General features: G+C 43.1%; 1 protein-coding gene across 17 annotated transcripts in view; it reads right to left on the bottom strand.

The window, feature by feature from the left end:
* The window catches only part of NRXN3 (neurexin 3), a 1,449,735-nt gene that overhangs the window by 312,335 nt on the left and 1,112,002 nt on the right, over nt 1-25,398 (bottom strand). The gene's annotated exons all lie outside the window — the stretch shown is intronic.

Raw genomic sequence — 25,398 nt, 5'->3', positions numbered from 1 at the left:
CATGGACAAAAATTCCATTTTCCAACCGGCTCTAATGGCCAATATGCCATCAAGGACCTCCTGTCCTAAAATGAATTCTACTAACTGAATGTCCACTGACATGTTATAAACTCTGCCATTAGCTAACTGTCCTTTTGGCTTCATTATTCAAACCTCCTGACACACAAAGAAAGGAGATTTCAGAGTGGTAGCCATGTTAGACTGTTCAAAAAGAACAATGAAGAGTCCTTGTGGCACTTTAGAGACTAACAAATTTATCTGGGCATAAGCTTTCGTGAGCTAAAACCCCAAGGACTCCTCGTTGTTTTTAAAGAAAGAGGAGGAAGCTTTCAGAGCCATTGAACAGGGAATTTACTTACTGCACTAGAGAAGGTGCAGGAAAGGCGCTGATAACTAGATGATGTTTAAGGTGAGGGTTCACCATGAAAGGTGGTTAACAAGACAACTATGCCATAGATGCCAGGTGTTGCAAACAGAAGAGCTCTTTGCTTGAGGAAAGCAGCTGGCCAATGCTGTTTTTAGTTAAACAATTTTTATATTGATCAGTGACTCAAGTAAATTCCACTATAATGAAGCCAACTCCTCTAAACTAGTGATGGGCAAAGTGCAGTCGACACAGCCCATGGAGTGCTACAGCAGAACCCACAGCTGCCCTATTTTTAATGTAGTGGTGCAGTCAATGAAGACTACACATCTCAGCATGTGATGCTTCATCTTGATCCCAATGGCCAGGTATCATAAGTATCTTCCCCAAATCTGGACCTTAGCGTCCAGAAATCTGGGTGCCTGCATGAAACCCTCTAAGCTTAATTACCAGCTTAGATCTGATACCGCTGCCACCATCCAAAAATTCCAGTGTTTTGGCTCACTCTGGTCTCCCCAAATCCTTCCCTGGGGAACCCCCAAGACTCAGATGCCCTGAGTCTACAACAAAGGGAAATAAACCACTTCCCTTCCCCTCTCCATATCCCACCCAGACTCTTCTCTTCTGTAACCTGAGATACTGATGGCAATCTCTACATCACTAACAGAAGCATACTCCCTTCCACAAAGAGGACCCCCCAAATACAAGGAAACAGATAAGATCCTATCTCTCTTCCCCTTAGCTTTCCTCCCACCACGTTCCCTGGTGCTTAGAGATTCACCCTCCGTAGATCTAGCACACAGGAGATTTCCCTCCCTTTCGTTCCTTCGCCTACCCAGAAGCGAACACTCAACAAGAAAGCTTTATATAAAAAGAACGAAAAAAAACGATGACATGATTCTCTGCTTCAAGTTGCCATTCCGGGCTGTTGCTTAAAAGTGAAATATGAATAAACGCCTTCATTCAAAGAGATACATTTAAACATTCCAAGCAACTACACACAGGTAAATAACAAAAAAAACAATAACAGCCTATTGTTTTCTACTTTGTACTTAAACTTTGACTGAAGATTAGAGTTGAAGATAGAAAAGATCCCTCTTCATAGCTGAGAGCCAGCAAGACACAGACCCAAACATTCCCTCCCTGAGCTTTGAAAAATCCGGTTTCCTGATTGGTCCTCTGGTCCGGTGTTTGGTTCCCTTTGTTAACCCTTTACAGGTGAAAGAAACATTAACCCTTAGCTATCTGTTTATGACACCAGGCCTCTCAGATTCAGAGAGAGGACCTGCAGTCTCTGTGGGTCAAAACTCTGTGTTAAAACAATGGGTAGTGGCAATCTGTTCTGTTTTGTGCAAATTTGATTGCAGCAGTGGGGCTCCTGTCAACTTGCCAGTGTAGTTCTCAGCTGGGCCAACATTTTGTTGTGCCCGCTGGGTGCAGTGAAAGAAGCCAACTGACAGTCAGAGCAGTTTACGCTCCTCTTTTCACTGGACCATAAGTCTGATTCTTCTGTACTTACACCATTATACGGGAGTGTCACTGTAGTGACTTTCGTGAAGTTAGTCCTGATTTAGAATGGTATGGGTTAGAGGAAAATCAGGCCCAATATCCTTAAGATCCATAGGTGGTTCAAAAGGAGCATGTGGGATTACAAAGCAGAGTCCTGCCCCTTTAACACCACAGTCTCAATAAATTCACTTACCCCACCGGAAAAGAAAAACTAACAGAATTAATTACTTTGTTCACTGGGTTGAAAACTGCTGACTTTGTATAGCAGAGAGAATTACAAATCCCGCCCTCCTCCCCTTCTGTTTCAAAAGCAGTTTTTCTGTCACTTTCTTTCTCTTAGTCCTTCATAAAATGAAATCCCAACAGCCCACTTCTCAGGGAAATGAACACCAGCAGCCACAGCAGAAGAAACTGTAACAATCAGAACCAACTGGGAGGGAAAAAAAGCTCATTGCCTGTGTAGACAATGTGTAACAGAAAGAGACATTTGCTCCAACTGCCCAAGAGCAATTTAAAGGGGGGGGGGTGGGTAAGAGAAGACAGGGGAAGCTCTGAAGAGGAAACTGAAATTAGAAAAAAAGCAATTTGAGGAACTGGCATTAGCTGCATATCGTTCTCACACAAGGCTTATTTTATTTAAATAATCTATCATTTTTAATCTGCCTCTCAAATCCAAAAGCCTGTCTTCAGATGAAATTGGATTCTAGCATGGTAGAAGCATTCAGTGTGGGTAGTGCAGAGTGACCTGGTGTCATCTCGATAGCCAAATGGCAACAACTGCACTAACAAACCGACAACAGTGCCTTTTAACATCCCTTTCTAGATATTTTGCAACCCTCAAAGAAGGAACAGAGGCCACCAGATTTGAGGCTGACCCTGAATGATCCCTGTATCATTCCTTAAATATACATTTAATTAAAACGTTCAGATGAATATTATTGCACATCAAAGTGAGGGGCTGATAGAGGCAAGCTAAGATCAGGAATAGTGCTGATAGGGACTGCACAAGATTCCTTTTATCTCTTATAATGGTTCTGAACTAAATAATTCCTATTTCTCACCTCAGCCCCCACATAGCTCAGCCGATGCTTCTCAATCGCAACCTGCAATACTCCTAGTATTCCAGCTCTGGTGCCTGCATAGTTCTGCTGAGGCAGCTCTACCCTGACTTGTATTCACCTTGCTAATTCAGTCCTGGGCTGCTCATAAACATCTCTGTGAATGTAGCTTAGTCCTGTCCTGCATGCCACTCTGCTATTTAAGTCCTAGATCCCCACAAATGGTTCTACCAGTTCGCCTCATTCCTGACCTGCAGCATTCCCTGATGTTCCAGTCCTGGGCTCCCATACAGTTCTACCAATTCATCTCCATCCTGGTCTGCAGCAGACAAGGCTAGCTCAGACATGGATTTTTCCTGAATAAAAACTGCTTAATGTATTAGCATTTATGGGATGGTTAAATGTGAGACTATCAACCTAATTTTGCTTGTGATCTGGTCCAGTCTGATCTCAGACCTCTGGGTGGGGTCTGCTGCAGTCATTCACTGAGCCATTCAATCTTTTTTTACAAATCATTTTAGGGGAAAGTATGATTGAGGCACATTCTCATCTCTAGAGATGGATGCAATTCATAGGTTTGCCTCCTAAAACTTCCTGTCAAGAACCTCACTGTAAGTTTCAGAAGAAACAAGTGTAAGGGAACTGAGTTGTGAATTTAAGGCATAAGATATTGTGGATTATGACAACCGCATAATACATGAAATGTATTGCAGGAAGTATTGTCAGGACAGAAGAATTCTGCTACAGTCATCCCTTCCCCCTCCACCCCACATGCACATTGGAGACAGAGTTTCTTTCAGTCCACTGCAAGCTGCATCTCTCCTGAGGCACCGTCAGACAAAGGTAATGAGAATCGCATGTGCTACTAGCTCCAGGAACAAATAGCACTCTCCTGAGTCTCATTTAATGTTGCAGGTACAGAGAACATGGGCCAGATTCTGTTCTTGTTTACACTGGTGTAAATCCAGACTAACACAATTGACTTCAATAGAATCACTCCAGTTTTATGCCAGTGTAAGACTCTGGATACATGTCTCTGAGGGGCTGTGTTTGAGCACTAAGGCATTTCCAGTTAATTTTCATGGGTATTCAAAATGAAATTTAAGTGCCTGGGACCTAGACTGTTTCAGTATTATTATATCAGAGGCAACCTTATAACAGAGTTCCTTTTAAAAGCCTCAAAAAATCAAAATTTTCCACCAAAAATTTAGAACCAAATTGTTTCTTTTGAATTTTTTCACAGGGATAGCACTTGATTTTTGGTTACATGCCATTGATCTTCTTCCTTTAAGAGCCACTGTATGTGAGAATGATTTGGGTCAGCTATCTGCTATCCAGTTTTCTAATGGCATTCCTATGTGTGCCTTTTGAGTGGACACTGACTGTATTCAACTGATTATTGGCCTGCCCTCCATCTGGCATTTGGGCTTGCTATTTGCGCACAACTGTAGCCCACAGCTGAATCTGAACCCTGTTAAATGAGATCCACTGATAGATGTTCCACAAATTGAGACAAAAGGGACAGTGCAACCAGGGCTGGCTCCAGCTTTTTTGCCGCCCCAAGCGGTGGGAAAAAACCAACAAACAGATACAGCCACGCTCGGCAGCACTTCGGCGGCTGCTTTACCGTGCCGCTTCATTCTTCGGCAGCAATTCGGCGGCCAGTACTTGCCTCTGAGAGGGACTGAGGGACTCACCGCCAAATTGCCGCCGAAGACCCGGACATGCTGTCCCTTTCCATTGGCTGCCCCAAGCACCTGCTTCCTGTGCTGGTGCCTGGAGCCGGCCCTGAGTGCAACAGAACCTATTCTAGTCCACTGATGAATTTCAAAGGATCTTTAGATACCAACTAGGCTTTGAGGCAGCTAGGAGGCTCCCCACAGCAGAAACCTGATTTGTGCTTTAAATTTCAGGCCATGGTTAGGAGGTACTTGGCCCATAGAAAACTCCAGGGGTCTGTTCTGGCTTCTCAATCAAGACAGAGACCTGAGCTTTGGAGTAGGGATGGTGGCTAGAATACAAGTCCAGGAGTCATAAGGTTTCCACCCTTCCAGCAGAAATTTGGCCAAACATATTTCCTGCTGAGTGAAATGGTAGTTCAGGGTGTGAGAACTGACGTCCCATCTCGGTATAGTTGATGGCAGTAATCATAGTTATTAATATTCGCCTTTGGTGACATACAACAAATAAATAGTCATGTCTCTATGCTCAGCACTACAGACACAGGGCAATAAATATTTAACAAGTATTAAGGTGAAAGTTGATGGAATGACTCCTCAGAAATAAATACAGCTGCACTCAGCAAGGTCTTTTCCTCAAGGGATGATACTTAAAAGAACAAGTTAAAATAGCTGGAAATAGAAAACTTCTCCCATCTTGAAGTTCATAATGAGCGTGGAGTACAACCTGTCCTCCAGGCTCTCTTCTTGCTGTCTCCCATGCAACCAAATTATCGTCTTTCCACTGGTCACCTGTGCCCGGCGGGGAGAAGCTGAGCTGGGGTTAACCTCTTGCTCACTGGACACCATGTATCACTACTTCCCTTTCTCACAGATCTAACACACACACAAAATAGGAAACTGAGCCAGCATCACTCCCCTTCTCCCAGTTTGCTTCCCAACGCAGGTAGTACAACCTCTCTCTGGTTGTCTGCCCCTCCAGACTAGCAGCTGGCCCTGAATGTAAATCTCAGATTGACAAACTCTCCAGTGCCCCACAGAGATCTCAGCAAACCTGTCTGATCCCAATATCTGCTTTTTGGTGTGCCCTGCACATGACAGCTGGCGCCTTCTGAACAGGGTCATCTAAGCACAGCCTGAAGCTAGTGCCTCAACCTGAGCTAAGTGGCTCTTCCCAACAACTTTATTACCATATTATTATTTGTTAAAAAGTCAGTCTCAGGCAAGCCGTTCACATGGCTGGTATGGAAATGAGGCATGCCATACTTCTGAGCTGCTTTTAATGACTTAATTGCTCAGCAGAAGAAAGAAGCTTCATGCAGCTACTGAGAAATCATGCTGTTGCCAAGAAGAGCTGAAGCACTGGGTTTTCACAGGCTTACACATCAATGTTATCGAAGTGTCCACTCCTCTATAGGGGTGTTCCACTTGATAGGCTGCACACAATCAGAAGCTTTTCTCCTGCCACTCTGGACTACTAATCTGCAGCCAGCACCTACTGGAGCATCTCCTTTCAGTCCCAAAGATTTGCTTTTGGTTTTTTGCTCTTATAAAAACGATTTGGGCTTCTACTTTTGATCAGCACATTGCAACACAGGCACATTGTAGCTACTTGAATGGCTCCTACCCTTCGCCCGATGTTGATTTTGCTGGTACCATCAGGAGAAATAATGCACAATTACATCCTTACACAGTGTAAATAGTGTCACGTGGGTTAAGGCAGAAAAATTTGGTGTCATATCAGGCCTTTCATCCTCCAGGTAGTTCAAAGCGCTTTACAAAGCAATAAATGAGTTGCTGGCAGTGCAGCGGCTGTGTAAGGCAAAAAGCAGCTGTTCTGTGCTTGGGAACAGCTCGCAACCAGCCTCAGGGACAGAGCCTGTTTCTGTGCAGGAAGGAATGTTAGTGAGGGCACTGGATTGATCCCCGATACATTTCTGAAAGTGCCGTGGGACCTTTATCCCATCTCTGGTGAATGACTAGGTGGAAGGTTAACAGGACCTCAATTTTACATCTCCAAAAGCAGCACCCATGACAATGCTGCATTGCAGAGTCAGCATTGGAGACTGCAACTGAAGAGTCTGTCACCCAATAGCCCACTGGTGGAATTAACTCCCTGTCAGAGTTGTGTACTGTACATGCTAAGATACGGCCTGCACCTCTTTATTGTGCTTAGGGGGAGTGCTGGAAATTCAAACTGGTTCTGTTCAAACACCATAGTTCACACTGACCATGCTCAGCGTGCTCCTGTTTGCATTCTATAGAAGTGCCAGTGGGAGGCAGAGCCTAGAGAGAAGTGGAGCTGGGAGCTTAGATACAGTTACCCTCCTACAAGGCCAGCTGAACAGGCCGTAATCATACTTTTGAGAGTATGTTTGCCACAGGCAAAGAGGAGATGTAGGCATTTTTGTGCCAACAGGAGCCAGATTTTTCAAGTGTTCAGCATGCACAATTAGTGTCAGCTTTTCCAGAAAGCTCAGTATACAACATGCTGAGCTCTTTGGAAAACCAGAGTGCTTATTTTAGTGCCTGGCCCTGGTGCTGAGGACTTTTGAAAATCTGGCCCATGGTACCAGTCTATATAATTTGGTGTATATACAATAATGAACTAGCTGATGTATATGAATGCAGCTATCTACTAGCAGTCAGAATCACAACTGCTTACCTGTGTGTCATACACACTATGCTGCTAACAGATGGTTAAGATTCTCCCCTCCCTGAAATGGTAGGGATCAGTCCTCTCAGAGCAAACAGATCAGTTCTGTGCCTCCTGTCTCTGTGAATCTCTGAGTGACCATGACATGCAGCATGGAACTGTTAGATTCCTCAGTAGTCATGGATTGTTACAATTTCTGGTACCATATACTTTTCATATATATCTTTTGGGTTTGCATGCAGCTGGACTCTGGGTTACCTGAAGGGTTCATGTATCTCAGCAATCAAAGGCTAAGATTTGAGTTTGTAATAAGACATACAAATAGATAAGATTTATCTGCATCTGAGTTTCTTGTTACAAAGATTTCACAGGGCTCTAACTACTATAGCCTGCAGGTAGCTGCAGTGTCCCCCTCTCTCCCTTTAGTCATCATGAGGCCAAACTACTCAAATTTAGGACCAAATGCTATTAAGTTACACCAGAGTGAACCCACTGTAGTCAATGGGGTTATTATTTCAGATTTACACTAGTGCAAGAGAGAGCAGAATCTGGCCCTTAGCTTTCTTCACAGATGGGCTCACACCAACCTCTGTCGTTTAACCCCATTTAACCTTGAGATATTTGAGATCCAGATCTGAATTTTGCAGCCTGATACCACTTCTATTTCTTTTAACGCTTCCTTATGCATCAGTCCCCCCAACCCTTCTTCTGGCTTTCTTCTGAGTGAGGTGCCTAGAACTGTACTTGGATGAACTTCAAGCACTTTGTACTGAGTTGAGCCATTCTGATGGGATTTTGGTAAGGAGCCAACTCTACATGTAAGTATATGCGTGTGCAAATGACAAGGTGTGTGTGTGTGTGCATTCGCAGACACATGCTTAAGCTCAGTGAATGTGAAGATGGAAGGGACTGGGCACTGTCACTTCTGGATGAACAGGACACCACCACCAATGGGGTGAATGATAACTTTAAGCAGTATTAAACTCTTATGTTCAAAGCCGAGGGCAGAACAGCCTTTGCAGGTTCTGCCATTGGGTATGTAAAGGGTCATACTCAGCTTAAGACTTTTTGTTTGGGTTCCCCCTAATCAGCACTAAAAAAAACCTGGAAAGCTCAAATATCTGCAAACCAAGATTTCCTTCTATTCCCTCTCCCTCTGTTTTGTCTCTGTGTGTGTGTGTGTGTGTGTGTCAAGTCAGCTGACCTATAAAAGACAAGTGAGTCCCATCTCCTAGAAGCTAGGAACTATTCTTGCAGCTGTTAGCATAATGTCTCCCTTGGGGAAGCAATGAAGCGCTAACACTTCACTATAACTTCTCTACCGCTTATACTCACAGAATTTTTTCTCTAGTTAAATTTAAGATGGAAACTGTTAGATGGGCAGAAAACATGCCATTCTGATGCTCTGTGTCTGGATGCTCTTTGTATGCATGGTTTTTCCCTTGCCTTCCCCATACCCTCCCTCCCTTTTTCTGGCACAGTGAGAAACAAACAACTCAAAGCTAACATCCTTTCGTGACCACCTTAAGATTGGGTGGATTAGTCATAACTGAATGTTTCCTCTCTCAACAGCTAGGGACTTGTTTAAGAGCGCATGAGCGGAATAGAACTAGCAGAGAGACAGTCTCTCTGTTTGTCACTTGTGTTTAATTATTCTTCAACACCCAGCAATATACAGAGGAATCTCAACATATGAGAAAGGATGGTATCATGACTGGCTACCAAATAAATCTTAAGGACTTCAAAACCTGGTTTCAAATCCTCCCCAAGATGGCCAAGAACAAAGGAGCAGCAAAGACTAGTTAGCTTTGCTAACTCCATTCTCTTACATAAAAGGAGTATTTCTGAAAACCAAAGAACACTGCCATTTTCCAGACTTGCAGCAAAGTGAATGCAGTGTAATCTAGTAGTTGGAATATGCTGCTGGGAGTTAAGACTCCTGGGTTCTAATCCTCACCCTGCCAGTGACTCACCTTGCAGTAGACACTTCAGCACTCACACTTATTTTCTGCAACTGTAAAATGGGTGTAATAATATCCATCTATCTACTTCCCTGTCTCCCTCCTCCTGGAGGCGCTGTGAGATGATTTTTTTAAAATGTATGCAAAGTGCTTGGAGTTCATCTAGTCGCAGGTTCTTGGGAAGTGCATAGTACTAACTGGATTCATTTCAAATTGTGTTTGCCATGAAATTCTCAGAAGCTACACACCTCATTGCCACATGGGTTCTAGGTGAACATTCATGCTGTATTTTAAATGTAGCACAACACACACAAGCTAACACAGAACGCAAACTCTGAGATAGCCAAGCAGCCATCAGTTCAGTTAATTTTTCATTGATGAGGCTTCTTAAGACAAGGAAGTAAAGGTCCCTTAAAATCAGCAATTGTGGAAAACAGAACAGAGTCATCTAGAGGAACAAACACAGAATTTGTAGTGAGAAGTGTCTGAATTCTAATCCTAGCCCTGCCACTGCTGTGCTGTTTGACCTCAGGCAAATCATGTAACCTCTCTGCCTCAATTTCCCCATAGAACAGGGACACTATTGCTTTACCTATAGCACCTTCTAGGGCTGTTGTGAGAGTTAATTAATTAATATCTGCACCATGCTCTGAAGATGCTGAGCAGTATTAAAAGATGTCTATTTTAGTAGTACAGAGAGTTTATTCCAGCTGTATAGAGCCTCAGGCAAAAACAGACGGTGTGATCACTTCTGCAGAAAGCAGCAGAAGTGGCACCAGCACTAGATTAAAGTGTCATCCTTTAATAAACACCAAACTGCAGATAGTTGCTCTGTGCATGTATAAGGACAGACTCCGCCCTATTAACCACAAAGCAGACTCCCTCTAGTAATCCATGGTATAGAAAACTCATCACAAGCTAGGAGAACCAAAAGAGAAATGCTTTATCTCACCCTCACTGCCATGTACACTACAGAAAGAGGAAAAGAAATAAAAGCCAGTGACTTAGGGATGAAAAAGAGACTAGCCAGCTTCCTGGGGATGAAGAGTTGCAGCAGTTGCAGATAAAGTTTATGCTCCTATCAAGGCAGGATCAGCAGAGATAATTGGAACGCAACAGGTAATATATAATCATGGGCTATGTGATGAGATCAACTAGTGAATTCCCAATGCATATGGAATTTTTCCTCTAGAGTTCACTCAACGGCATTATTCAGCAAGAAAGGGCAGGGCTACACCGCTTTCTATCATAACCAGAGATGGGGGTGGGGGAGAGTAAGCCCAAAAGGATCAGGGTTTGGGGTAAGCATCTGAAAGCTGAGATGAATCTAATATGAATTACCTGAACCTTCTGAGTCCTATGGACAGGATACAGCCCAAGAAGACAGGCTGAAAACACCAGGAGAACAGGTGATTGCCTGGTAGTTGTAGACTAGACTGAGAACATCAGAAGATCAATCACTGATATTTCTTGGGGTTGGCCTTGTTTTTTCAAAATTTCATCTCCAAATTTCAGTCAAAAGATGCCACAGCGTCATTTCTCTGTATCCTCACAACCCTCTGCAGGCTCATATTTACCTCCAAGTCACATAAATCTGGGTGTTACTTAGCATATAATTTTCTTTACTGGAAGCTATTTACAACAGAAGAGCTGAATCAGGAAATAGAGGTGATAGGAAGTGTTACCAGCATTAAAGAAATAAATTCCCCATCATTTAAAAGCTTGCTCTGCTGATGTTCTGCTTGCGTGCTTCTTTCAGTAGTAATTTTCCACACATTTGGGCCTGGGCATTGTATGTTGATAGCTACACTAATAATCATACCTTTTTTCTTTTCAACTCTATGCAGAGCAGGATAATTTATAAGATGGGCTTTTTTCTTTTCTTTTTTCATCAAAATATGGCTGATTTTTCTCGGTTTGCTTTTACACTTTCTCTGTTTGATGAGAAAACTTCGCTTCCCAGCTTCATTTCTCTGTCATCCCTGATGCCTGAGGGACTATATCTCACAAACTCCCTCAAAGAATTCAAAAACAGAAAGATGCAAATACGATTTCAAAACTTCAGATTACAATTAAAAGAGGCAGCTACAGCTGCCTGCATACAAATAAACTTCTGTGCAAAACAGCATTTCCCTCTGGAATTACAGACCCTGTACTGACCTGCATTCAGTCAGGCTTTGATTGGTTTGCCTTTAAGGTCAAGGATTCAAACTCACTGTAGCTGAATAAGAGCTAAAATTTGTTACCTTAGGATGGATGTTTATTGGCCTGTGTGAAATGAGCTAGGTGGGGCTGTCTCATTATGATCCCCAGTGGACAAAAGCCCACTTCACCAAAACCATTACCATAGCTGGCAGTCTTAGTAGACACACCATGGAATGAAGGGGACCTGGAAGCTGAACTTCCTTCTTATCACACAGAAGTTGTTCATCCACGACAAAGTAGAGGCGCATTGTGGGGTAAGGGAAACCTGCCCTGCCTCTGCTCCTGCTGTATCTACTCTGTAGATAGCGAGGACTTCAGCCTTCACAGATGTATATAAGTCAGGAGTTTGTACAAGGAGACTGGCATTGGGACAGCAATAATGTGTCTTCACTGTCACCTCCTGGAAATGGTAGAAGATCACACTAATGACCATGTCTATCATATCTATCTATCTAATCAGTGGATTTAAACTATGCTTTTCACTATGATCACAATAGAGATGTGGCAGTGATTTGCGTAGAACCTTTCTCACAAAACTCTTTTCTTACATGCCTGTCAACAAATACCTTATAGAAAAGCAGGTTGAGTTACTGGCTGAATGTCGAGTAATTGCTTCGGCTATAACTGTTTGACACAAACAACAAACCAAACCATTGCAGTGCTCACAGAACCACAGAAGATGGAGATGGAAAAGACCTCCTAGATTATCCAGGTCCTCTTGCTACAAATACGGGATAGCTCTCTGCAGTACATTCACCAGAGCTTTGTGCCATGTGTTATCAGCCAATAACATTTTGGATCTTTGAAGGCCTCCTGCCTGCCTGTGTAGTTTCTGTGTTTCATTGCTGGGTTGTTGGGTTTTTGTTTTGGTTTTTTTTTGTTTTTTTGGGGGGAGGAGGGGGATATTGGGGGGCGGGGAGGTGTTATGTTCTTCCAAAGCAAGGAAGAGATGGTTAAGATATCACCCTGGTTTGGATGCTCAGCAATCAGTCAAATCCTTTCTTTTGGAACATTTATAGTATTGTCAATTCCTATATTATATGTTTTTGGGACAAAGATGTCTTCGTAGCACTCAGCACAATAAGGTCCTGATCCTGACTGAGGCACTCAGGCACAACTGCAATATGAGTTTTATATATAAAAAACAGCCAACAACAACAAGAAATTCCAGCCAAAATCACTTTGGCTGAGGGACATGCCTGAAGCAAGGAAAACAGAGGAACGTCATGGGACTATATCTAATCCTATTTGGGTATTTCTAGCAGGGATTCTGATTTGTTTCCAAATAGCATTATCCATGTATATAAAGTGAAGTGGGATATATTGCCCCCTGAGACCAACATCTTTTTAGTCCAAAGTCCCCTGGAGAGTGAGAGACTGTAAACTGCATTAAATAAAAGGCAACAAATGAAAATGAAATAAAAAAATATCCAACAGAACTAATATATTAAAACTATATTAGGGAAAAGAATCAATTGCCAGATATATTATTGAAACAAATATTTACACGTCATGTGAAAACCTCAGTTTAACATCAAAGATCTTAAGCTAGGCTCAGACCACCTTTAAATATTATATGCTACCAATGCCACATTTAGCTGTCATGTACTTTCTCTATATTTCTTTTCTCATCATTGCTAATTACCAATGTAAAGAGATACCTTTTTCCTTTCCAATCAACCTGCTGATCTTGTCTTATTTATTCAGTGATGGCTTAATCTAGTGCTTGAGATATGAGGAATGTTTCTCTGGTGATGAAATTGTGATGTAAAAATAATCTATCAAGCAATCTCTGAATAATCCAGCATTAATGGGAATCAAGACTTGCACTGTGGGATAATTCAAATAGAGATTGCAATTCCCTCACTAATTTAAAATATATTATAGGTAGGGCTGGTAGCACTGCCTCATTAAAGTTGCCAAACATTTCCCATTATAAGACCCTGTGTTCAGTTGCTCAGAACTTTGCCAACCTTTTACTATAGGCTGACATTTACATACTGTGTGTCTGCCTATTGTTGATCTTTTTGCAACTTTTCAGCCCAGACACTTCAGCCATTTCCAAGAACAAGGTGAGGAAAAATACATGTGGAGCAGGGACTTGAAATTTTAGCCTCTGTGTCTGAGATGTGACTTTTGCCATCCCCATGAGAATCTGCCCAAATTTGTCCAAGTTATAAGCCTTTGACAATAGTTTGCACATAGTAAGGACTTGCTAGAGCTTCACAGCTAAATTCCCTAAAGATTCCATCTGCAATGAGCATGCTCCAGACTGGGGCTCAGCAGGACTTCCCCTGCAATTGCAAATGAAGGCTGCTATTGGCCAGCCAACAGTACTGAGATCAGGAAGCCTGTCTCTCCTGATCTCTCAGTGTCTCCTGTTGGGCCCTGGAAGTGCAGAAGCAGATGCTGCCTGATTCAAATGCAGAGGGGACAAGAATCGGACCCAAGAGGGAGCATGGGAGGAGCAGATCAGGGCAAGGAGCAAGGTGGAAAGACTGGCAGTAGAAACTGGTGGAAGGAAGAGGGAAGCTCAGACTGGGATTTGGGATGGGAAAAGACTGGGAGCTGGAAGAAAGGGCAGAGGAGACTGGGATTCAGGTAGAAGGAGCCTGGGAATGGCTGGGCAAGAAGATTGGGACTGGGAACCAGTAGGGTGGAAGAAAGGAGATGGAAGAGGAGACTGATCTGATGAGGCACCAGGATGTGGGAGGAGAATTGGGACCAACTAGGCAAAAAAACTGGGTCAAGGTGCTGGTGGGGAACATGATGCTGAGTTTGGATGATGAGCCTAGGGTAGGAGACAGGAAACCAGTGGGGGCCAGGGACATGGCAGCGGGGGGGAGGGGAAGGGGGGGAGAAAAACAGACTGGATGAGGAGCAGGAATAAGGAACTGGGGCTGGCAAGGCAAGAAGACTTGAGTCAAAGAGCTTTGGTTTGAGGGAAATGGGAATAGCTGGGCAAGGAGACAGGTACCATGGATGAGGAAAAAGACTGGGACTAGGATGACAAGCCTAAGGAGCGGACACGGGGATTGGGTAGGCATGGAAAATGGGACTAGGATGAGAAGCCAACCGTGGGGGAAAGACGTGACCAGGAGAGAGACAGGTTGGAGGGAACAGAACAGAAGAGAACCTACTCCCCTGAAGAGCCTAGAATGGAATGGAAGATTCCAGAGTCTCATCATTACTCTGCTGTCAGCAAATGTCTGTGAAACCCATTGGCAAAGGATAACAACCTAGCACTGCTATCAGTTATTTTATTAGCTCAAGTGGCAGAAGTCTCTGTGCTGGATCTAAAGATTCCAGCCCTGCGGATGGCCCATGTGGCTTCAATATAGGTGCATCTATACTGCAAAAAACCCCATACTCCTGCAATAGCGAGTCTCACAGCCTGGGTAAACTGACTTGGGCTCGCATTATAGGACTAAAATTAGTAGTGTTGATGTTCCCACTAGGGCTGGAGCATGAACTCTGAGACCCACTATGCCTGGCATGTTTCAGATCCTGGGCTCCAGCATAAGCAGGAAGTATCTGAATGCTTCACAAACATTAAGTAACTTATTTTCACAATACTCCTGTGAGATAAGGGGGTTTTAATGTGCCCATTTTGCAGACTGGGAACTGAAGCAAAGAGATTCAAGTCAAAAGTATCCACTAATTTTGGGTGCCTAATTCAAGACACATAGGATGTAATTTTTCAGAGTGATTAGCATTATATAGTACTTTATATGTTCAAAGGACAGCTCCCATTGCCTTCAGTTGCATTTGTGAGTACTCAGCACTTCTGCAAATCACCAAATGCCAGGGTCTCACGTCAGTCGCCCAGAAAATGAGGCACTCACAATTAGTGAACACCTGTGGAAAGTTTGGTTTACATGACTTGACGAGCATTCTTAATACTGTTATTTTCTGAGTGCTTGAATTCACACCTTAATTACGTTCTTTTATATATACAGAAAGAGACAAAGAGATAGAGATGCTGTGTCAATATATGATGACTTTGTGTCAAAACAGAATGGCATTTCACCATGATATTGTGTTAGGAATGATGCTGTTGTCACATGATGTTCTGTCAATACATAATGACAGTGAATCATCATGCTCAGACAATAGCATTACTAATAATTTACAAGCATCAAGAGTCTGTGCTCCAAGCCCCCAATAATCTTTTAGAGAGAGAGAGAGAGAGAGAGAGAGAGAGATGTTGTATCAGCAGATGATGACATTGCATCTATATATGAGGATAGTGCATTTCACCATCGCTTTGTGCCGTTGTGTCAGCAGTAATGCCACAGCATTGTAATCTTGAGTCAACACATTATGGCAATGTTTCAACAAGTATGACCCTTCACCATGATTTTGAATTACTAACAACTATGCTGTGCCATGGCAATGCATCAGTCTGTATTGATATTGCATTAGGACATTGAACCAACGTATAATGATAGGGGAAAGTGATCTTGCATGAGTTCAGTGATATTGAGCCATGATGTTGCATGAATACACAATTATGCTTTACCATGACAGCATGTCAATGCCCAGTGGCACACAGTGACACAATGCTCATAACTGCATCATGCACCAAGGCAATGTGGAGAGACAGACACTCAGATATCCCAAGACCACTTGATAAATCACTCTGCAGGACAAATGTAGATTAGTGCCACCCCTACCCCTAAACTTTGTCAGCTTGGTGTTGACAAAGCTTTGCTACCCTCAGCAGAGGTACTCCTGAGAGGTTCACCCAAGACTGCCCCTCCACATATTTCTCTCTGTCTTTCAAGTTGCACCGACAGCAGGTACTTAGTTCTCGAACACTTTTTGTTTTATCTGCTCAGCCATTTGACTGCATATGATTGACCTCACTGCAACCCATGGAGAGTAACGAGATTCAAAAGCAAACCAGTGTGACAGGGAAATGGCCCAATTATGCTGAGCCTTGCTTTTCTCCTGGCAAAACGGATGCAGCGTAGCACGTCAAGACACAAAGGGAAGCAGACACCTAAAGAGGGCTGTTGAAGGAGAAGGATGAAAGGATGACAATTATTTTAATCGGCATCCAAGAGGTGGCAATAATGTTTCTTATAATTGCAGAGTGAGGCAGAAAAGTCAATAATTCCAGCTGGCCTTTGTTTCTGAATAGAACCTGCATTAGCTTTTCATCCTCTGTGCTAGTGAAGCATTGATTATTTCCCATTAAGCAATACTTGGGTCAGCTTGTATTGGTCCCACTCAACATAGATGGAGGCTAGGATGACCAATTAATGGCTGTTCATGTCAGTTTGTTGGGAAGATTTTTGTTAATTGCTGATGGTATTTTTATTTATTTTAATTATTATTTAGTCTTACCCTGGCTGTGTTCTGACCTTAGCACCGGGTTACTTTTCCACCCCAATGGTGGAAAATTATTTATATCAATACAAAATGGAAGTATAGCTCAGTAAGAGTAAAGAACAGATGATACGGTAGATTAACTAGTTCAGTTTGGGATGGCACCTCCTGCAACATGGGGTACAGTGGAACCTGTGTTCCCACTTCATTTCCACTAGTGAAGGGGGTTACAACTAATGGAGGAAAACAGGGGGTTGGTGGGGTGGAAGTGTGGGGCTGTGGTTGACTGGCACCTCACAGCACCCTCTGGTGACCTCAGGGCACCCCTGCATTCAGCCCTTCATCTCAGTTTTCATTCTCGTATTTCCAGATAAATTCCACACCGTTTTTTTCCATGCCACTCACAATTGTTCTCCTTAGAGTCTGATTTATTAACTTGAAATTCAAAAATAAACACAAAAGTCTTCTTTACAGCTTTCAGCTAAGTACCACTCAAACACCCTGATCTGGTCAGAGTCCTTCCTGCCTTAGCAAGCTACTCCCAACCCTTCCTAGGTGGAACCATTGCCTGCTCTCAGGGTCTTCTCTGAAGGAGCCTCTCTCACTTCCTGCAATCGCCTACATTCCTCTCCCCCTTACTGCAGCCACTTTCTTCTTTTTACAGGAAATTGCCTGATTCCCCTCAGGTGGGGCTCATTCTGAAATTGGGGTTGGCTTGGCCCAGGCTCTCCAGCCCAAGCACAAGCCATCTTGTTATGGGGGGAAGAACCCACTGTGGGATGTTCCCCCACCCTGGGGCATTGTAAATCTCTCAGCGTGAGCTCTGTAGGAACATACTGTGTGGGAGTTTGGTGTGGAGTCAGAGTGAGGCAGCAGCTATTCTGCATGGCATGTTCCTGTCTAAACCCTGCAAATATCTAAATGGGAGTTAGTGACACTCTGAACAGCATTAGCTTTTGCTGGATTCCCTCTGGGATTGGTCACCCTGAGGAGGTAGCCAGTTGGAAGCATGACTTCAGAAGGAGGCTGCAAGGCTCTTTGATCTTACAACAGAGAAGACACCTCTCTAAATTGTGGGATCAATCTTTGGGGTTTGGTAAACAAGCAGAAAAATCAATGAAGGGACTAGGTTTGGGGAAAACTTGTGTTTCTTACAGACACCAAATCTTGTCATAAGCAGTAGTCCCTTTTGCCCTCTGGGCAGCTAACCTGGCTCCCTCACTGCCGAGCAATGACCAGAGAGCCCTCAAATCAGCAGGGGCCTAGTCATCTCTTCTGGTGTGCATCAATTAGGCAGCTTCCTCCCTTGCTCTAGCACAGGGGTAGACAACCTATGGCACACATTCCAAACCCAGCACGAGAGCTGATTTTCAGTGGCACTCACACTGCCTGGGTCCTGGCCACTGGTCCGGGGGGGCTCTGCATTTTAATTTAATTTTAAATGAAGCTTCTTAAACATTTTAAAAACCTTATTTACTTTACATACAACAATAGTTTAGTTATATATTATAAACTTATAGAAAGAGACCTTCTAAAAACGTTAAAATGTATTACTGGCATGCGAAACCTTGAATTAGAGGGACTAAATGAAGACTCGGCACAGCACTTCTGAAAGGCTGCCGACTCATGCTCTAGCATCTGCTTCTCCTCCCTCTGCTGAAGGCTGTCTGCAGTCTCAACCAAACGTCGCCATGGCAGTTACACTCAGTTGACATTTTCAAGCTCTCTTTCATAACCATAGGACCAGAGGGTTTTTTGTTTTTTGTTTTTTAATGAAAGCAGGCCGCTGCTCAGATGTGCACACAGTGCACGGCACATTCTACTAGGAGGCTCCAGCGCAGCAGGGAGGGCACCTGTACTTTGGATATTGCACAAGAACACTAAATGGCACTGAACAGTGTCCTTTGTTAGGACCCTGTACAGTGCTGAGCACCTCCTGTGGGGGGCTGAGTACCCCTTCAATTTCAGTGAGAGATAAAGGGACTTAGCACCTTGCAGGAAGCACTCAGCAGTGTTTAACAACAGTCACAGTATATGGGCATGTGTACAGAAAAGGAGGGTTATAATGCTCCAACCAATAGCACTCGACCTAGAGCCTCCACTCCATGTAATTTGGATACCAAAATGCCCAGTTTCCCCCCCAGCTGTTGAATCCAAGATTCCTGTTCCATCAGCCCAACAATGGGGCTCATCTGTAGAGTTATGTAGGCTCTGGACCAGCATGCAAGCCTGGAGGTTAAACTTCAGCCCCCTTCTGAGAAGCAGGAATACCCTTCCCTGCAGAAGAGCAAAAAGCCTGAGTGAGCAGCAGCCAGGAAAGGAAGAATGGAGTTCTGTGTGATGCTCAGACTGCCTGAGGGTTGACAAGGGATCTTCATTAAAAGGTTTGTTTGTGATAAAACTGTTCTCTCTCCCCCACACTCTACACTACCCTCTTTCATAAAGGCCTCCTTTACTAGCAAACACATTTTCTCTCTGTCTCTCCCTGTTGCTTACACATTCACTACGGCATTAGAGGCAGACAGATCCAGAAGGCTGGTATATATAACGAAACTGGTGTGCGGTGGTGAACCTTAAATGGGACCTATGTCACTCCCCTGGCTCTGTGTGTTTAACCAGTTCTGGAGCTGCCTGCACATTATTTCATATTTCATTTCAAGAATGCAGCATATCCTACCCCAAGTGCCTAACCCAAACATGTAGCCACTTCTCAAACCAAACAGGAGGCTAATTATGAAGACTAAATGCATTATGGAAGACTATCAATTATTAATCAGTTGGTCCCACTGTTATCTTCTCCCACATCCATGAGTCCTTTTCAGTCAGTGAGGGTTTTATAGCTGCTGGTATCTGTTTGCAGCCATATTACCCAGGGCTACCAGACTGGACCTTCCAAGGTAAGGTGTGGTAAGTACTTGGATGAAAGAGTTCCAAGGAAAATAAGAAATGTTGCAAGTGGTGGGATTGTTAAATCAATGGGTCGTGCTCTTGCTTCTGCACTGTAGTGACACAATGCCTCCGCACGGTGCTAATGGACAACCAAGATTTAATAGACACGAAGTGAAGAAAACTTTTTGAGAAAAGCTTTGTATAAAGAACAAGGGAACACTTGGAAAATTTTAACATATACAAAACATGTAACTTCAGACAAAGAAAGAAAAGAGATTCTGGCAATCACCATCACTGTCTATTAATTTATGTCCTTAACAAAGCAATCTAACTAAGAAAAATATATAATTAAATTAACAAACTGGGTCACTATAAAATGGCTCTCCCAAACAAACCTCTCTTATATTTAGATTTTAGTAACTCATTGAACATGACCATCCCCTGAAATCTGATTCTCAAAATTAATCAGCTTGCATATGAACACTGTCACATGGATGAAAATGGCTAGAGAATCATAAAAAAAATAGTCATGATAAAGGGAGGAAATGAATTAAATGGAATTATCTATTGGAATACTCAGGGCTGGCTCCAGGCACCAGTGCCCCAAGCATGTGGTTGGAGCGGCACTTTCCAAAGGGCGGCACTCTGGCTCCTTTTTTTTTTTTTGCTTGGGGCACAAAAAGCCGGGAGCTGGCCCTGAGCGGAGGTGAGCTGCGGCAGTGGGGGGCGCGGGGAGGACTGCAGGAAGTAACTCTGGGGGGGGGAGGCAGAGTAACCGCTCCTCCCCCAGCTCACCTCCTCCTCCTCCCCCGAGCACGCTGCCGTTCCGCTTCTCCCCCTGGGAGGGCCTGGGAGGGAGAGAGGGGTAAGAGGGGAAATGCAGCGCGCTCGGGACAGGAGGTGGGGCCGGGGATTTGGGGAAGGGGTTGGAATGGGGTGGAGAAGGGGTGGAGCTGGGGCAGGGCCGGGGAGGGCACAGGAAAATTTTTTTTGCTTAGGGCGGCAAAAACCTTGGAGCTGGCCCTGGGAATACCTCAAGAGTTGGTGTTACATTTTGGATAGCATGGAAATTTTATAGACCAGTCTTATATACCATAGCCAGATTAGTTAGGTAGGCTAAGCAATAACTACATTTTAAATAGTATAATGGTTATAACTATATTAAGATAGAGTTTAACATGCAGAGTAATATCAGTCATTTAGTGTAAAATATATTACAAGGATGTTCCTCAAACCAAGCATTATAAATGCAGAAAATTCAGAGTTAAGGTTAAATTTAAAAGATAATTTAATCTAATAATTCTAACAAACATGTTGCAGTATGGAAATGCACAGTAATGGAAGCCAAACAACCTTAATTCTTCCCTGTAGTCATACTATGCAATAATCAAATGATTAGAATTAAGGCATTTTAGTGTTTGTGGTCTCACATTAAATTAAACTGATTTTTAAAGACACACTGATTTTTTTTATTTCACCCTTCTCATGGTGCAACTGATTCCTCCATAACACATGAAAGGAATAAATACCAAGTGGAGAAAAGAATTCTAGGGGAAAAAAAGCGGGGGATATAAAAGACATGGATGAGATATAACTGAGCAAAGGAAAATTTAGGTAGAAGAACAGAAGCAACTTGCTGATGATAAGCCCTATTAGCTGGTGAAAAAGTCTTCTGAGGGAAGGGGTTGGAGCCCCATTACTTAGGACTTTTAAAAGTGGACGAGAACCCTCCCCTCCCCCCAAAAAATGCAGTGTTGGGAACAACCCAACACTGAGATATAGATAGAGTGAATGAGACCTAATGGGTCTTTTCCGTGTTCATACTATTCACTGCACTGCTGGAGGTGCTGTCTTTCAGGTGAGACACATAGCTCTTTATTCTTGACATTATTAAAGATCCCAGGACACTTTTCACATTAATGTGGGTTTTGGCCTCAATGTCTTGACTAAATTCTAATTTGGACAATTACTTTCTGGTAACAAAGTTCATATCTATCACCCTCTGTAACATCTTCATGTTCAGTCCTAAACTGTTGTGAGGTGTTTCTATGAGTTGTTAGGTAGCTGTCACATTCCTCCACAGAGGTGGCTGAAAAATCCAAGCCTGCTCAACCACAACAGGTTTGAGAGTATGAAATGGATACTGCTCTTTAATGTTCCATTTCAGAATATTTTGCATCAGTCTCTTACTCCTCCTTTGCCCCTCAGCAATCGACAATGCAAGCTTTAATTTAGACATTACATATCGGGGTTCATAGCATCAGAGTATGGGAACCCTCTATTCCCAGAAAACAAGCACGCCTGGCCCAATCTTCTTCCCAGACCTTGCTGCATTGACTGAATCAGTAGCCTATAGACCTTTAACTAATGCAAGTTCTCACAGATATTTTATAAGAGGCACACAGCCAGCACGGTTTTCCCATGTACTGCCAGAGCTGTATCCTATCCGCTTCTCTATATAGCCCAAACTTGCTTTGGGCCCAATCTTGCTTGCAGCTTCTCTTCTGCTGTCTTTGGTAGTTTGATCCTTTTATATAAAATACATTTTCTTTCATCCCCCTGAAAGCCCAGTCTTTTTAAAATAATTACTCATATTTTCTTGGAGGAACTTTTTGTGGAGTATAGTCTTGACATTGTCTTCCGATTGATCATACTTATTTTTAGTGGAGAATTTTTCCTGCAAATCCTGTATGCAAACTTCTTAGTCTTCATATGAATTAATGGCTAACATTCTGACTTTGGTACCCTCTAATGATTCTGTATGTCATGTCATCAAGCTGACTTATGCCACCATCCCACCACTTGGATAAATTCCTCTGGTATTCAAAATGCTGATGTAAAAACTGCCTTTGCTTTCCTTCCTTTGACCTTCCAAGACTTTGCTGTGAACAAGTGTCATCCTTCACTCAGTAGCATGACACTAGCTCTTCAAAGAATTAAAACAAGACTGCACCAGGAGAGCATCCAAGTTTTGCTACACACCCATCTTCCTAATGTTTTCTGTTTACATCAAAAAGAAAGGAGCTTGGCAATGGAGGAGCCATCAAGGGATGCCACTGAGGCATCATCAATGCACACCTTCAAAAAGAGAGTTAACACTGATCTCAGGAAAGAGCACAGAGTAAAAGTTCTTACTGTGGTTCATGGGTCACTGATGGTAATCAAAACACCCTTAGAAGAGCTGTAGACCTTTTTCTATCGCTACGGTGAAGCACCTGTTTCTCTTCAAGCAGTGGCATTTCCTGCCAGTCCTGGATTCTTTTAAGGTTTCCCCAGGGCCTACTGGACCAGTAAATCCATGTCAGAAAAATAAGCAGATGAGGCTCAAAATACACATTGTCTAAAGTGAGCAATGAGATCTGCTGAGTAAGAAGGTCCCACTTCAACAGTCACTTTTCTGATATGTTTCACTGACTTGTCTGAACCCAACCTACATTTTTGTTTGTTTTTATGTCTATAAAGATTTAAGCATACTGTCAATGCACCATAAATAATAAAAAATGGCCTATAGGAGACAGGAAGAGGTGGATGGATCTTGCAAAACAGCAAGAACCCAGACAGAGTGTGAGGGACAGAATGTTCAGATATCCAGGCTACCTCTCAGACATTCCCTCTCCCAACCTCATCTTAGCCTAGTTTACACTTTTATTAAAATATTTTGGGACAAATGAAGTCAGCTCCATTGATTTCAGTGGAGTTGTACCCACTTATGCCAGTGCTCATAATTTGTCCCTTTAGCTCTGAATCTTATCTACACACCCAAGAGAGCACAGGTAGACAATCAAGTGAGCTACAGGCTCTCCTTCCATCATGTAACATGCTCTGATGTCCTAAATAGCTATATTTTTTTTGGTTTTAATTTTAAGATCTATTCTCCCCTTTCAGTCTTCTTCCATTCATTCACCATTGGGGACAGGCTGAGAAATATGCTTTAATGAAGAGAGGACATGGTGATAGCCATCATCGTAGAACACAGCTAGAAAATGATGGTACCATTAGAAAGCGCATTCTTCAAGACCTCCCCATCACCAGCTCAGCCTGTCCCAAAGCTGTCTGGTTTCAGGAATCTATGACCCATTCCCATAGTCAGGAAACGGTGTAAAAATTTAATCTAACTGTACTACAGTCAAAAAACACATTAGCATTAAAAATAAATGACTTACTGAAAAGCACTGAACAACACTCAACAACTGAAACACTTGCTTGTATCGACTAGTTCAAATGCATCCTCTGACCTGGAGCTGAAGAGGTGATGCAAATGACCTGAGAAACTGCCACCCACTTTCTGTATCATTAGTTCCCTAACAGGATCAACACAGCTCATTCTCCAGAGGTGAAAGGATGCCTTATGAAAAGGAGCCCAGGCATTTCAGTGCAGAAGGTCCAACACTTTTCTAGAAAGACGCTAAACTCAATTTCCCACGGACAGCTAAGGAACAATCAACCACATTTAACCTGTTGATTACGATAGGTGCTTGATGCAATCCTTGCTGGTAGCTCCACACTGTAAGTTCTCTCTTAATGTGTATTGTAGACTACAAACCATGGGCCAAATTCACTCCCTGCATAATTCTGGACACTGATAGTTGCATGGGGGTTTCATAAATGGTACATCTGTAGAAACCAACACTAATCCTACCAATATTCTGGTTTATTAAAATGCTATAAAATGGAAATTCACGGCTCAGACCGGATATAAAGCTTTGTGTGTCAGAATCCACATATCAGGAAACCTACAGTAGATATAATCAGTTCTCCTCTGTTCCCTCCAGCTTGATGCAGGAGGGGTAGGAGGAGTGAAAAAGGATTACATTAGAAGTCCTAATAACATGCAAGATGATGAAACCAGGAAAAGTGTTCACATTTCCATTCTTCCACTTTCTTCAAAGGCAAAATATTCAGTCTCTCTGCTTCCATGAATATCTTTTATATTCTCCTGGAAATCCCTTCTCTTTGGAACCAGCCTTGTAATCTATATTTTCCATTAAAGAAATGAAAAGTGAGATATTGTTAATCAAAGCCCTTTAGGGGTCAGTAGGGCAGTGGAGACAGAGGGAGGTGGAGGTGTGGGGAAGATATGTAGTGGCCATGCACATTCCAGACAAAGGCTGGAGCTATCTTGTCTCAGGACTGACAGCAGCAAGGACACTACCTTCCTCATCTCCTTACTGCCCCCACAGAGTGAAGACTGCTTCGTATGCCCTACATAACCAACAGTCCCTCAACGTGGCTGCTCATATTACAAGTGACATTTCTCCAATTATATCTCAGAGCCCAGACACAGCAGTTTGTCCTTACAGCTACAGAGGCCCATTAATAACCATCCTGGGGAGCACGGTGACTCTCAAGACACACTCCTGTCATGTGACTCCCTCTTTGATTCTAATTTTCTGCAATCAGAGCCAAGATGCCATCTAATGAGTCAAAACATTTATTGTTTCCTAGCCTTCCACAATATGAAACCAGAAAGCAACCCCCCCTCCAACCCAGCCTTATCAGTTAATAACACTCACTGCCACTGAAGGCTGGAGAAATAGGAGCGCTTAGAGAAAAGAACTGTGTTTAGACAGTTCCAAGGCTGCAAAAGACATCCAAACACAGGAGGGAAACTCAAAACTTTTGGTTGAGAACCTGTCCTTTCAACCCACTGCCCCGCCAGGATATGGTTGCACAACATCACCTGTGCTGTTCAAAGATGCTCTCCTAGGGTGAACTGAGGAAGGATGGTCTCTCTTAAAGGGAC

This window comes from Chelonoidis abingdonii, chromosome 4 (assembly GCF_003597395.2).
Source record: "Chelonoidis abingdonii isolate Lonesome George chromosome 4, CheloAbing_2.0, whole genome shotgun sequence".
NCBI lineage: Eukaryota > Metazoa > Chordata > Testudines > Testudinidae > Chelonoidis > Chelonoidis abingdonii.
This window is presented reverse-complemented; position numbering and strand designations above follow the sequence as displayed.